This window comes from Nipponia nippon, unplaced genomic scaffold, assembly GCF_047370975.1.
Source record: "Nipponia nippon isolate SJK-2023a ecotype South Korea unplaced genomic scaffold, ASM4737097v1 scaffold_120, whole genome shotgun sequence".
In the NCBI taxonomy this organism is placed as follows: domain Eukaryota; kingdom Metazoa; phylum Chordata; class Aves; order Pelecaniformes; family Threskiornithidae; genus Nipponia; species Nipponia nippon.
The window spans coordinates 48,512-60,228 of record NW_028262314.1 but is presented as its reverse complement, the minus strand read 5'-3'; the positions used below and the strand labels follow the sequence as shown (position 1 = coordinate 60,228).

General features: G+C 51.6%; 1 pseudogene; it reads left to right on the top strand.

Moving 5' to 3' along the window:
- The first annotated feature begins 8,583 nt into the window (after positions 1-8,583).
- On the top strand, positions 8,584-9,507 carry LOC148056608 (olfactory receptor 14C36-like; annotated as a pseudogene).
- Positions 9,508-11,717: the final 2,210 nt, after the last annotated feature.

Below are 11,717 nucleotides of genomic sequence, written 5' to 3'. Positions count from 1 at the left end.
AGGGAATCTTTGGACGACAAAAATGAGGCTTTGGAGCCTAAAAAGGGACTTTGGACCCTAAAATGAGCCTTTGATCTCTGAAAGTAGAAGTTTAGGGCCATTGAAATGAGGCTTTGGATTCTAAGATGAGGGTTTGGACCTTAAAAATGAGGCTTTGGGCCTTGAATCAAGGTACTGGCCCATAAAAGGAAATGAGCTGGATCCTGAAAAGGGGGCTTTGGGCCCTGAAAAGGAGACTTTGGGCTCTGTCATGACTTTTGGTCCTTAGAATTGTCCCTATTCATGAAGTTCAGGGCAGTTTATGGAGTTATTCCTCTGAATGATGAGAATCATGTGCCACAGGGAGAACTCCGTCTCTGTCTCCTGCTTCTGCTGTATCCAAGTGTGCTGAGAGAGGTTTTTACCTGGCTATCTGCGCTCAGCAGTTTACCCTTGCCTCACAGCTAATATCCTTAAACTGCGCTGTGCCCAAGCTCCGAGATGTGGTACCTAAGAGCAGAGCCATGCGCAGTCAGCTGACAGACCCCTGAGCAGAGATTGTTCTTGAGCTATTTGGTGTAAGGTATGGGCATGTTCTCGAATGATATTCACACCGTATTCAATTGGTTTAGATTTGTTAGCATAAGAACAAGCAGTATTTATTAAGTTCAGAAGCTCTCAAGGCTTTCCATCTCATCCTCAGGGGAAGACCATGTTTCACCATTCACTATCCATGGATCCAAAAAACATGGGCTGAGGAAGCACATCGAGATGTGTGAGGGGAGGACCTCCCTGAGGCACCGCTTTGCTCTTTGCCTGCTTGTGCAAGGCTCGGGAGGAGTTCATTTGGTGACCCCATTTGTATTGCAGGCGGTTGGTCTGCGCTGGGCAGGGAATGAGACGGAACTGCTACCAGGAATGCCGTGGGAGGGGAGCTTCGGTCTACTGGCTGTGGCTGGGATAGGGTTAATTTTCTGCATAGCAGCCCGTATGGTGTGTGCTTTGGATGGGGTGTCCAGCGCACATGGGCACAGACCAGAGCCTGCTCTGCTGGTCCTTCACATCTCTCCCAGGAGGCCTGGCTGTGCGAGGAGACATTCTTGGGTGCCAAGGACTGAAGTCTCCCATGAGCGTCCATGACAGTGCTGTGTGCCCCAAAGCTGCACACTCACACACTTGAGCTGTTCACAAGGGTTTTCCTCTCCTGGGCACTTCTCTGGGCGTGTTCTCTAGAGCCACTTTGAAAGAAGACCTAAGCCTTCAGGCGCTGCCCTGAGAAGATCCTTTTTCATAGAATCATAGAAGCGTTCAGGTTGGAAAGGACCTCTGAGATCATCGAGTCCAAGCTCTTAACCTAACTGCCTGGTCCACCTCTAAACCATGAGCTGCAGCTCCTGTGTGTCTGTAAATGTCAGGAGGAGGAACTCGTTCGTGGAGCTGCCATTGGACATCTGCTGCTTCTGGGCATGGAAACTGCCAAAGGAGAGAAAAGAGAAAAATTCAGAGAAGCTTCTCTGACCCAAATTTCATTCATTCATTCATTGTGCAATACCTAAGGGTGTTTTTCTTTCCTGGGGGGCTGTTACACAGCTCCGAGGCTTCAGCTCTGGTTTGTGCTGGCTGAGTGTGCTGTGCAGAGCCGTGCCCTCTCCCCAGGGGCTCCGGAAGGGTCAGCCCTGCTTTCCAGCAAGGACCCATGGAGGCAGCAACAGCCCAGGGTGTTTGGAGGGAGGCTTCCTGGGGAGGAGTTCCCTGTGCTGCACTAGAGCGGAGGGCAAAAAGCCCAGAAGGACGCTTTCTTCCCCAGAGGAAGGTGGGAGATGAGGTGCAGCAAACGTGTGTCAGTACACTGTGTTTTAGTATGCAGACACGCCCATCCCACTTGGGAAATGGTCTTGGAAAGGGTCACATTCCCCCGTTGCCCCGTTGCTCTCAGTGCAAACCTCCGTCAGTGCTCCCATGCAGGAGGGCTGCTCTGTCCATCAGCCTGGTGCCCAGCTGCTCTGGGCTTGCACCGCTCTCAGCTGCAGGACGACTGCACCCAGAGGTTGCTCTGGAAAAGACACTGGAGTGTCCTGGGAGCAGAGGGGTCCTGTTCCAGGTGCAGAGTTCAAAACACCTCTCCTTTCCAGCGCAGCTCTGCGGAGTATGAGGAAGAGGACAGGGCAAGGATGCTGATTGGCATGGGCAGATCGGGTGCTCTCAGACATCTCCTAGGTCCTGCAGGAGAGCTGTGCCCTTCTGGAGGGATGCTCACAGCCTCGCAGGACTCCCTGCCCAGCATAATCAGGTGTCTTAAGGTGAGGTCTGCTAAGGGAAGCAGTGCCTCATTGCCCAAGCACTGAGTGCAGTGTCTGGAGCCTGGAAAATGAAGAGAGGGCTTGGGCACCTTGGTCCCATGGAAACACCTCCAGGGCAGCGCCCTCCAGGTCAGGGCCAGAGCAGGCACTCCACACCCCCACCCCTTGCCCCACACCACCACCGTTACTGCCAGGGACCCCACGAGCAGGAAGAAGAGCAGCACAAGCAGGGGCAGGAACAAAGAAGAACTCTGTGACTCTCCTCCTAAGGGAAGCAAGGAGAGGAGAGGCGGCCGGGCACTCAGGAAAGCCTTCTCCTTACCCAGCAGAGCACAGCACCTCCCAGTTAGCAAAAGCGCAGGGCAGTCGCTCTCAGCCCCTTTGCCCTGCAGAGGGAAGCGGCCACGTGTCAGGAGAGATGCCCCTCTGCTGTGCCAGAGCTCTGGCTGCAGAGGAGGCAACTCCTGCCCTGGACCACACAGCCTTGAGGGCAGAGGCTGTGCTGGGTGGGAGACGAGAGCAGGGGTCTTGCGCAGAGGAAGGTGTCTGCATTGGAGGGCATGACAGGGAGCTTCCCAAATTCTCCCTCCCATGCCATTTGGGGTTGGAGTTTCCTAGAGCTCTTTGCCCATGTCTCTGCTGCCTGGAGCTATCCCTGCCTGGAGCTGTTTCTCTGCCCTCCAGTTTTTCCCTGTCAGGGATCACAGACCCCATCACTCACTCCTGTCTGCTCAGCTCTGACCTGAAGAAACCTCCCTGTTTCAAGCAGTCTCTGGTGGTACTCCCCGCTTGCAGGCAGTAAGGAGCAGGTCAGAGAAACCCTGCTGAGGCCAGCAAAGGTGATGCTGGTGCTCTCTGGAGGTACAGGAGTGGATGGAAGCAGTTGCCTTGGCTCCTACCAGACCTACTGATTTCTCAGCATGGCAGCTCAGGACTCTCAGGCTCCCTCGCCAAATGCAGCAGCACCTTTTCCCTTTGTCCTGAAACAGCAGGAAACTGGAAGCACGGCCTCAGGAAAGCTCTTTAGCTGTAAGGTATCCCCTGCCTTGCTCTTCCTCTGCAAAAGCCCCCTCTGAAATGCCCTGGGCAGCTCTGGCTGCACACCCTGCCTTCACCCCTTCCCCCTTGTCTAACATGAGCCCCTGGGCTGGGAGGCCTCCTGACAGACCCTGGAGGCTATGAACGCTTTTGGAGACCCTTCCCGCAACGGCAGCTGCATTGCCCTGCACCAAGAGACTTCCCGTGTCAAGGGCTGGAAAGGTTTCTTCCCTTGCAGCTCTCCTCTCTCCTCCCACTCCAGCCTGCCTTTAATCTCGCTCTGCCCTACTCCTTTGCCCAGAGCCCTGCTGCGCTTGGCAGAGGAGTTGCTCCTTGGCAGAGCTGTCTCTCTGCACTGCTGCCTGCTTCCCAGGAGCTCCCTCCACCCCAGGAGCCTGTCTCAGCCCCGGAGGAGGGCACCTGCCCAAGACGTCACTTTCTCTGCCCCCCACCCCACTCAGCGCTCCCTCCAGGTCTCCCTGGGGCTCTCCAGGAACCTGCTTGGGAAGAGACTGAAGGAATCACCGATGTTGCCTCTCTCACCTCTGCAGAGACGTTTCTTTGCAGCAGTGCCCTTTCTCCTCTCCCAGACACAGTTAGGTCTGAGAATCCCCCTGCCTTGGCCCATCATGAGGCAGGACACCTGGACACTGCCAGGGAGGCAGCTCCTTCAGCCACGCTGAGGGAAGGCAATCAGCTGAGTCAATGGAGGCATCTCATGCTGGATTTGTAGTGCTGGGGCTGGAAGGGACCTCAGCTCCCTCCCAGGCCTGCCACAAGCCCCCAGGAGTTTTCTCCTTTCTCCTTTCTCCTCACAGAATGACAGAAATGTTGAGGTTGGAAGGGACCTCTGGACTTTCCCTTCCCCTTTGTGAACCCATGTTAAATACAAGTCCCGTTGAACTCATTTGATATCCTTCTGGGATAAGGTCACCATCCTAGTGGATGAAGGCAAGGTGGTGGGTGTAGATTTCCCGGATTTTAGTAAGGCTTTTGGTACTGTCCCTCACAGCATCCTTCTGGACAAGTTGTCCAACTGGGGGATGAGCGGGTTCACGGTGCGCTGGGTGAAGAACTGGCTGAAGGGTCGCAGTGAATGGGGCTGCATCTGGCTGGCCACCGGTCCCCAGCGGTCTTCCTCAGGGCTCAAAACTAGGGCCAGTTCTGTTCAATATGCTTATCGATGATCTGCGTGCAGGAGTCGAATGCAGCATTACCAAGGTTGCTGATGATACCAAACTGGGAGGTGCTGTTGACTCTCTCGAGGGACAAGAGGCCTTGCAGAGGGATCTAGATAGATTGGAGCATTGGGCTATGATTAATGGGATGAAATGGAACAAGTCAAAATGCCAGATTCTGCACCCAGGATGGAGTAACAGCGGGCACAAGTATAAATTGGGAGAAGAGTGGCCCTGCAGAAAGGGATCTGGGGGTGCTGGTCGACAGCAGGCTCCACAGCAGTCAGCAGTGTGCCCTGGCAGCCGGGAGGGCAAACCGTGTTCTGGGGTGCATCAAACACAGCAAAACCAGCCGGTCAGCAGAGGGGATTAATCCCGCTGCATTCAGCGTTGGTGAGGCCTCACCTGGAATACTGTGTGCGGTGCTGGGCCCCACCATTGGAGAAGGATGTTCAGGTCCTTGAATGCATCCAGAGGAGGGCACCAAAGCTGGTGAAAGGGCGGGAAGGCATGTCCTCTGAGGAGCAGCTAAGGGCTTTGGGCTTGTCTAGTTTGGAGAGAAGGCGGCTGAGGGGCGACCTCATGGCTCTCTCCAGCTGCCTGAGGAGGGGACGTGGAGAGGGAGGTGCTGATCTCTTCTCCCTGGGATCCGGTGATAGGACACGTGGGAATGGCTCAAAGCTGCACCAGAGGAGGTTCCGACTGGATATCAGGAAACATGTCTGTACTGAGAGGGTGGTCAAACCCTGCAACAGGCTTCCTAGAGAGGCGGTCGATGCCCCAAGCCTGTCAGTGTTTAAGAGGCATTTGCACAATGCCCTTAATAACTTGCTTTAACTTTTGGTCAGCCCTGAATTGGTCAGGCAGTCAGAGTAGATGATCATTGTAGGTCCCCTCGAATTAAACTATTCTGGTCTTCTCTGGTCTGGTTTATATGCTATGCTATGCTATGCTATTCTACTCATTTAATCAAAACAGGTGACAGTTGTGTGACAAGCAGTGGGCCTACAGCTCTTCCTGGCAGTGCACGTGTGGGCCGCAGCACCTCAGCTGTGGCACCAGGCTGGAGGACAGCCTTCTCACGGGGAAACCTGAGCAGCTCCTGCTGGGCTGGGCTGTGCTGCATGCACAGTGTGGTCTTCACGCCTGTGCTGTGCTGCACAGATCCCTGGGCCGCAGGACAACCTCGGCAGCTCATTGCCACCGAGGAGCCTGCAGGCAGCTCCCACTCTCCACTGGCCAGGAGGCCACCTGCCTGGCTTTGCCTGCACCTAACAGCGCAGCAACAAGTTCTCATGAGAACGTTGTTTCTGTTGGACTGTACAAAGGATAAATCACGTTGTTTCCTGGCACCTCGTGTAGCCCTGGCACCTCATGGAGCTCCGTGGGCCTGGATTTGAACATGAAAGTCAGCAGATTCCCTGAATGCTGTCAGGCAACGTGGGGCTGAACATGAGGCAACGGCCAATATCTCCACGTCAGTGGAGATCTCGTAAACACAGCAGAAGGAGGAGAGAGAGACGGAGTTCTCCCTATGGCACAGGACTCGAATCATTCAGATGAATAACTCTATAAACTGCCCTGAGCTTCATGAGCAGGGACAGTTTTAAGGTCCAAAACTGATGGCAGAGCCCAAAGTCTCCCTTTCAGGGCCCAATGCCTCCTTTTCAGGATCCAACCCCTCCTTTTATGGTCCAAATGCTCACTTCAAGGCCCAAAGCCTCATTTTTAAGATTCAAATTTTCACCTTAGAATCCAAAGCCTCATTTCTATGACCCAAAGCCTCACTTTTAGGGATCAAAGGCTCATTTTAGGGTCCAAAGTCTCTTTTTAGGCTCCAAAGCCACATTTTTATGGTCCAAAGGCTCCCTTTCAGTTTGCAAATCTCCTTTTTAGACTCCAAAGCCACATTTTGACTTTCCAAAGCCTAATTTCAGGCTCCAAAAGCTCAGTTTTAGGATGCAGCTGTTTGTTTTGAGGGCCCAAGTTGCATCTGGAGTGTCCGAACCCTCATTTTCAGGGTTCAACCCCCTCTTTTAGGGCTCAAAGCTTCATTTTTAGAGTACAAAGCCTTGATTCTAGGCTTGAAAGCCTCCTTTTGATGGTCCAAACCCTCATTTTCAGGGTCTAAACCCTCATTTACAATTTCCAAGCCTCACTTTTAAGATTCAAGGACTCATTTCAAGGGCCCAGAGCATCATTTTTAAGTCCCCAGTTCTGACTTTGAAGTTCCAAAGCCTCATTCCCAGACTCCAAAGCCTTATTTATGTGGTCCAAAGGCTTATTTTTGGGCTCAAACCCTCAGGTTTAGCTTCTAAAGCCTCCTTTTCTGGGACCAAAGCCTCGCTTTCAGGAACCATAGCCTCAGCTTTAGGATCCAGTCTGCAATTTGGACGGACCAAAGCCTCATTTTGACAGTCCAAATGCTCATTTGGTGGGTCCAAAGCCTCATTTGAGGGTCCAAACTCCTCATTTAGGCTACAAAGCCTCATTTGTTTCATGTCCCAAGCCTCATTTTGAAGCCTCCAAAGACCCAGGTTTAGAGTGAAAAGCCTTAGGTTGTGGTACCAAAGCATCATTTTAGGGCACAAAGCCTCATTTCAGAGTTCAAACCCTCCATTTTATTTTCCAAGCCCCACTTTTAAGGCCCAAAACCCCGTTTTAATGGTCCAAACTCTCATTTCTAGGCTCCAAAGCCCCCTTTGACAGCTCAAAGCCTTCACTGGGGTGCCCAAAGCCCTATATTCAGGATCAAAGCTTCAGTTCTTGGGGCCACAGAGGAACCAATGGGTTCCCCTCATTTGCAGGGTCCCAAGTGTCATATGTAGCATCTAGCCCATCTGTTCTAGTGCCCAAAGAGTCCTTCTGAGGGCCAAAATCCTCTTTTTTTTTGTTCCAAACCTCACTTTTATTATGCATAGCCTTTTTGGGGGCCCACAGTTTCATTTTTAGGGTTTAAACTCTCACTTTTAGGGCACCAAGCCTCTTTTCAGGGTCCAAAGCTACATTTAGAGTGTCCAAGGCCTCATTTTTACTTTCTAAAGTCTTAGTTTTGCTCCCAGAGCGTCATTTTGGACTTCAAAGCTCATGTTAGTGGTCCAAAGCCTCTGTTTCAGATTGCAAAGTCTCCTTGTTAGACTCGAAAGCCGCATTTTGACTTTCTAAAGCCTGAGTTTCAGGCTCCAAGGTGGCATTTTGAGGATCCAGCCAGTCGTTTTGAGGGCCCAAGCCACATCTGGAGTGTCCAAACCCTCATTTTTAGAGTCCAAACCCCTCTTTTAGGGCTCACAGCCTCATTTTTAGGGCCCAAAGCTTCCTTTTTAGAGTACAAAACTTTGATTCTAAGATTGAAAGCTTTTCAGGGTCCACACCCTCATTGCAATATTTCCAAGCCTCACTTTTAAGGTTCAAGGATGCATTTAAAGGGCGCAGAGCATCATTTTTAAGAACCCAGTTCTGCTTTTGAAGGTCCAAAGCCTCAGTTTTAGAGTCCCAAGCCTGATTTAAAGGGTCTCCTGTCCCACCCAGCAAAGCCTGTTCCCCCAAGGCCATGGGATCCAGGGCATGAGTCACATCCTTGGCAGCTGGACCTCCAGTCGAGTGTAAGTGCACGTGTCCTACAATGAACACAGAACAACACAGAAAAAGCGACTGCCCTCCAGTGTCACTGTCAGTGAGGTGGAGAGCAAAACAGGGTAAGGAAAAGGCTCCACAGCATTCCCATCTGCCTTTCTCTTCTTGCTTTGTTTTTTTTTTTTTGGAGCTTTGCAATTTTCTTCCCTCTTTCCCCACATTTCTATTGTGCTCTTTCTCTGTGGGGCTGTGGTGGGGCTGCAGGTCAGCTTCTGTTCTGACACCAGCGCTCAGGGTCCTGCCCTGGAGGTGTCTTCATGGGAACTAGGTGCCCAAGCTGTGAGGCACCATGTCATTCAGTTGGTAGCGTTGAAAAATTTTCTGAAACATTCCTCATTCATCTCAGGGAGGGGGATTGCGATGAGAAATGGCGTGGGCTTTACCTCTAAGAAGTCTCCCCGAACTTGTCATTGTGTTTTCCTTCTTGGACAGGTCCCCATGCCCACAGAGAACAAATGTCCAATGGCAGCTCCATCACCCAGTTCCTCCTACTGGCATTGGCAGACACGCGGGAGCTGCAGCTCTTGCACTTCTGGCTCTTCCTGGCCATCTACCTGGCTGCCCTCCTGGGCAACGGCCTCATCATCACTGCCGTTGCCTGCGACCACCGCCTCCACACCCCCATGTACTTCTTCCTCCTCAACCTCTCCCTTCTTGACCTGGGCTCCATCTCCACCACTCTCCCCAAAGCCATGGCCAATGCCCTGTGGGACACCAGGGCCATCTCTTTCTCAGGGTGTGCTGCCCAAGTCTTTGTATTTGCCTTTTTCTTTTTGGCAGAGTATTCTCTGCTAGCCATCATGGCCTATGACCGCTACGTGGCCATCTGCAAACCTCTGCACTATGGGACCCTCCTGGGCAGCAGAGCTTGTGTCCACATGGCAGCAGCTGCCTGGGGCACTGGGTTTCTCCATGCTGTGCTGCACACTGCTAATACATTTTCACTACCCCTCTGCCAAGGCAATGTCCTGGACCAGTTCTTCTGTGAAATTCCCCACATCCTCAAGCTCTCCTGCTCAGATGCCTACCACAGGGAGGTTGGACTTCTTGTGTTTACTGCCTCTTTTGGATTTGGGTGTTTTGTTTTCATTGTGGCGTCCTACGTGCAGATCCTCAGGGCCGTGCTGAGGATCCCCTCTGAGCAGGGACGGCACAAAGCCTTTTCCACATGCCTCCCTCACCTGGCTGTGGTCTCCCTGTTTCTCAGGACATAATTTTTTGCCTACCTGAAGCCACACTCCTTCTCCTCTCCATCCCTGGATATGGTGGTGGCAGTTCTGTACGCAGTGGTGCCTCCAGCAGTGAACCCCCTCATCTACAGCATGAGGAACCAGGAGCTTAAGGATGCAGTGTGGAAGCTGATGACTGGATGGTTTTAAGCAGCAATAAACTGCCCATTTTCTTCTGTATATCACTCACAATGTAAAGCACTATAGGACCAGCCTGACTTTGGCAGTTGGTCTGGTTCAGTTTTTAACTTTTGTTAGTTTTAATCATATTGTCCACAATGAAATGCTATTACTCGTAACATTCCTAAGTCAGTATCTACCTGTCCTGTGTGACCCAGAGACTGTGTAATGATGAGCCGTGCTCTCTGTGTTTTAAAACAAAATAAACGACCCCTCAGTGACTTGTTTGTCCAAGGTCCTTTATTGAGACCTTCTCTGGAGCTGCAGGGGCAGTGCCTGTGTGCAGAGGTGGAGGGGAAAAGAGTCCTGGCACAGCAGCACTGCCAGGCAGCACCAGCACTTGGTCTTTCCGAGCTGCTCACTTTCCACTTCCACTCTCTCCTTCTGAGCCCTTCTGTTGGTGTAAGGCCTGAGAGCACTGGCAGCTTGATGTAGTCCTGGTGGGTGGCAGTTTGTGCCAGCAGGCAGGGACAAGCAATGGGTGCTTCTGTGGCAGAGCTGACATCCATAACAGCATTGCCATCATGAAAGGGCAGTTGCTGAAGGCTCTAGGTCTCACCCACTGTGGCCAGCTTCATTGCAAATGCTCCATCACGCTTCCTTGGCTTTCTGGCCTGTCCCTTTCATTATGTGCTATCAAAGGAGGTGGCCTGCAGAGCATCTCAGCTGTGCAGTCAGAAGGCAATCAGGCTGGCGAGGCATGATTTACCCTTGGGGAGTCCATGCCGACTGCTTTTGGACATGTTCTTCTCTTTTAGCTGTCCAGACATGTCAGCCATGAGGAGGCATTCAGTGGCTCCCTCCTCACCAAAGTGAGCTTGTACAGCCTGCGGTGCCCTGGCTTGCACTTCTGGCTGCCTTCAAAGATGGGTGCAGCACTTGCTTGTCCTCACTCACATAAGATCTTCGCCAGTCCCATGACCTCTCAAAAGGGATACTCCAAGAAATGCCAGTCTTCCCCTCTAACTTCCTTACCACTATTCTGCTTGTTATACAGTGGATTTAGTTTCACTAGTCTTTCATATACTTTCACCTATCCTGATACAGTGGCCATTTCTAAAATCATCTTTGCGGATGCAGACTGCCTAGGCAAAGGCCCTTGCCATTTTTCTCCCGTTTTCTCCTCCCCTTAATCTTTGTTCATTCAGATACCTCTCACCTCTGCAGCTGCCTTAAGCCTCAGGGAGTTCAAAGCTTGCCTGTCTCTCAGTAGTCTAATTGTCTCTTTAACCAACACTTTAGTTGTTTTCCTATCTATCTGTTTGCACCTATCTATCTAAAACATTTCTCATAAGATTATCCCTTGTAGAAAGGCAACCTCCTTAGAGGCAGCTTGTACTTAGCAGATGGATACAGAGTGTGTTTTACTGTTTGTGAAACTTTATCCGGCTTTTCTTTACTTGCAAATAGGAAAAATTCTCCTGTGCCTGTGTGCAGCCAGTTCTCGAAGGAGAGCAGGTGGGAGATGGTGCAGAGGACCTGTAGCATCCAGCTACGGAGATGAGTGCAGAAGTCTGATGCAAGGAACAGTGATGCAAGTCCCAGGTGGCCAATGACAGAAAAGGGGACGTTTGGGAGGTGAGGAGCAAAGTTGTCCATACAGTGTCAGACCTCAAGGGACTGCTTTTCCTACCTGTCCAGACCTCCCGAGCGGACACTCACCTCTTCTTTAACCTCAGAATTAATAAAAAATATCCTTTAAAACAAAATTCATTTTTATTAGATGCACTTTGAAATCTTTCGCCTTAACTACCCTAGGAAACCTCTCTAATGAGCTGTACAAGTCGTGAAGACTTGGAGAAAATCACAGGAAGAGACAGGGCTCGTTAGGGCTTTCTGTATTTTAATGAGCCCCATGGTGTATTTGGGGCTGAGGCCTTGAACCTCAGATACCGAGAGGAGATTGAACAAACTGCTCAAGAAGTCCAAGTCAGAAGCTGAACCCAAAGTATCTGGAAGCATTAATGGGCCCCATGAGGACCATTACTGACAAAGCCTCCCCAGGGACTCTTTAGAGCAGGTAATTGGAGGCCATGATTGCAGGTAGGCAAAGGCTCTGTGCAGGCAGCTGTAATGCTGAGCAAACCCTTTGGTTTCTTCTGTGAAGCAGAAAGGCCAAGCCCTCATCCGCAGGCCCTGGGAAGGCAGATCCTGTCCCTCCCGCATGGCTCAGGGCTCCT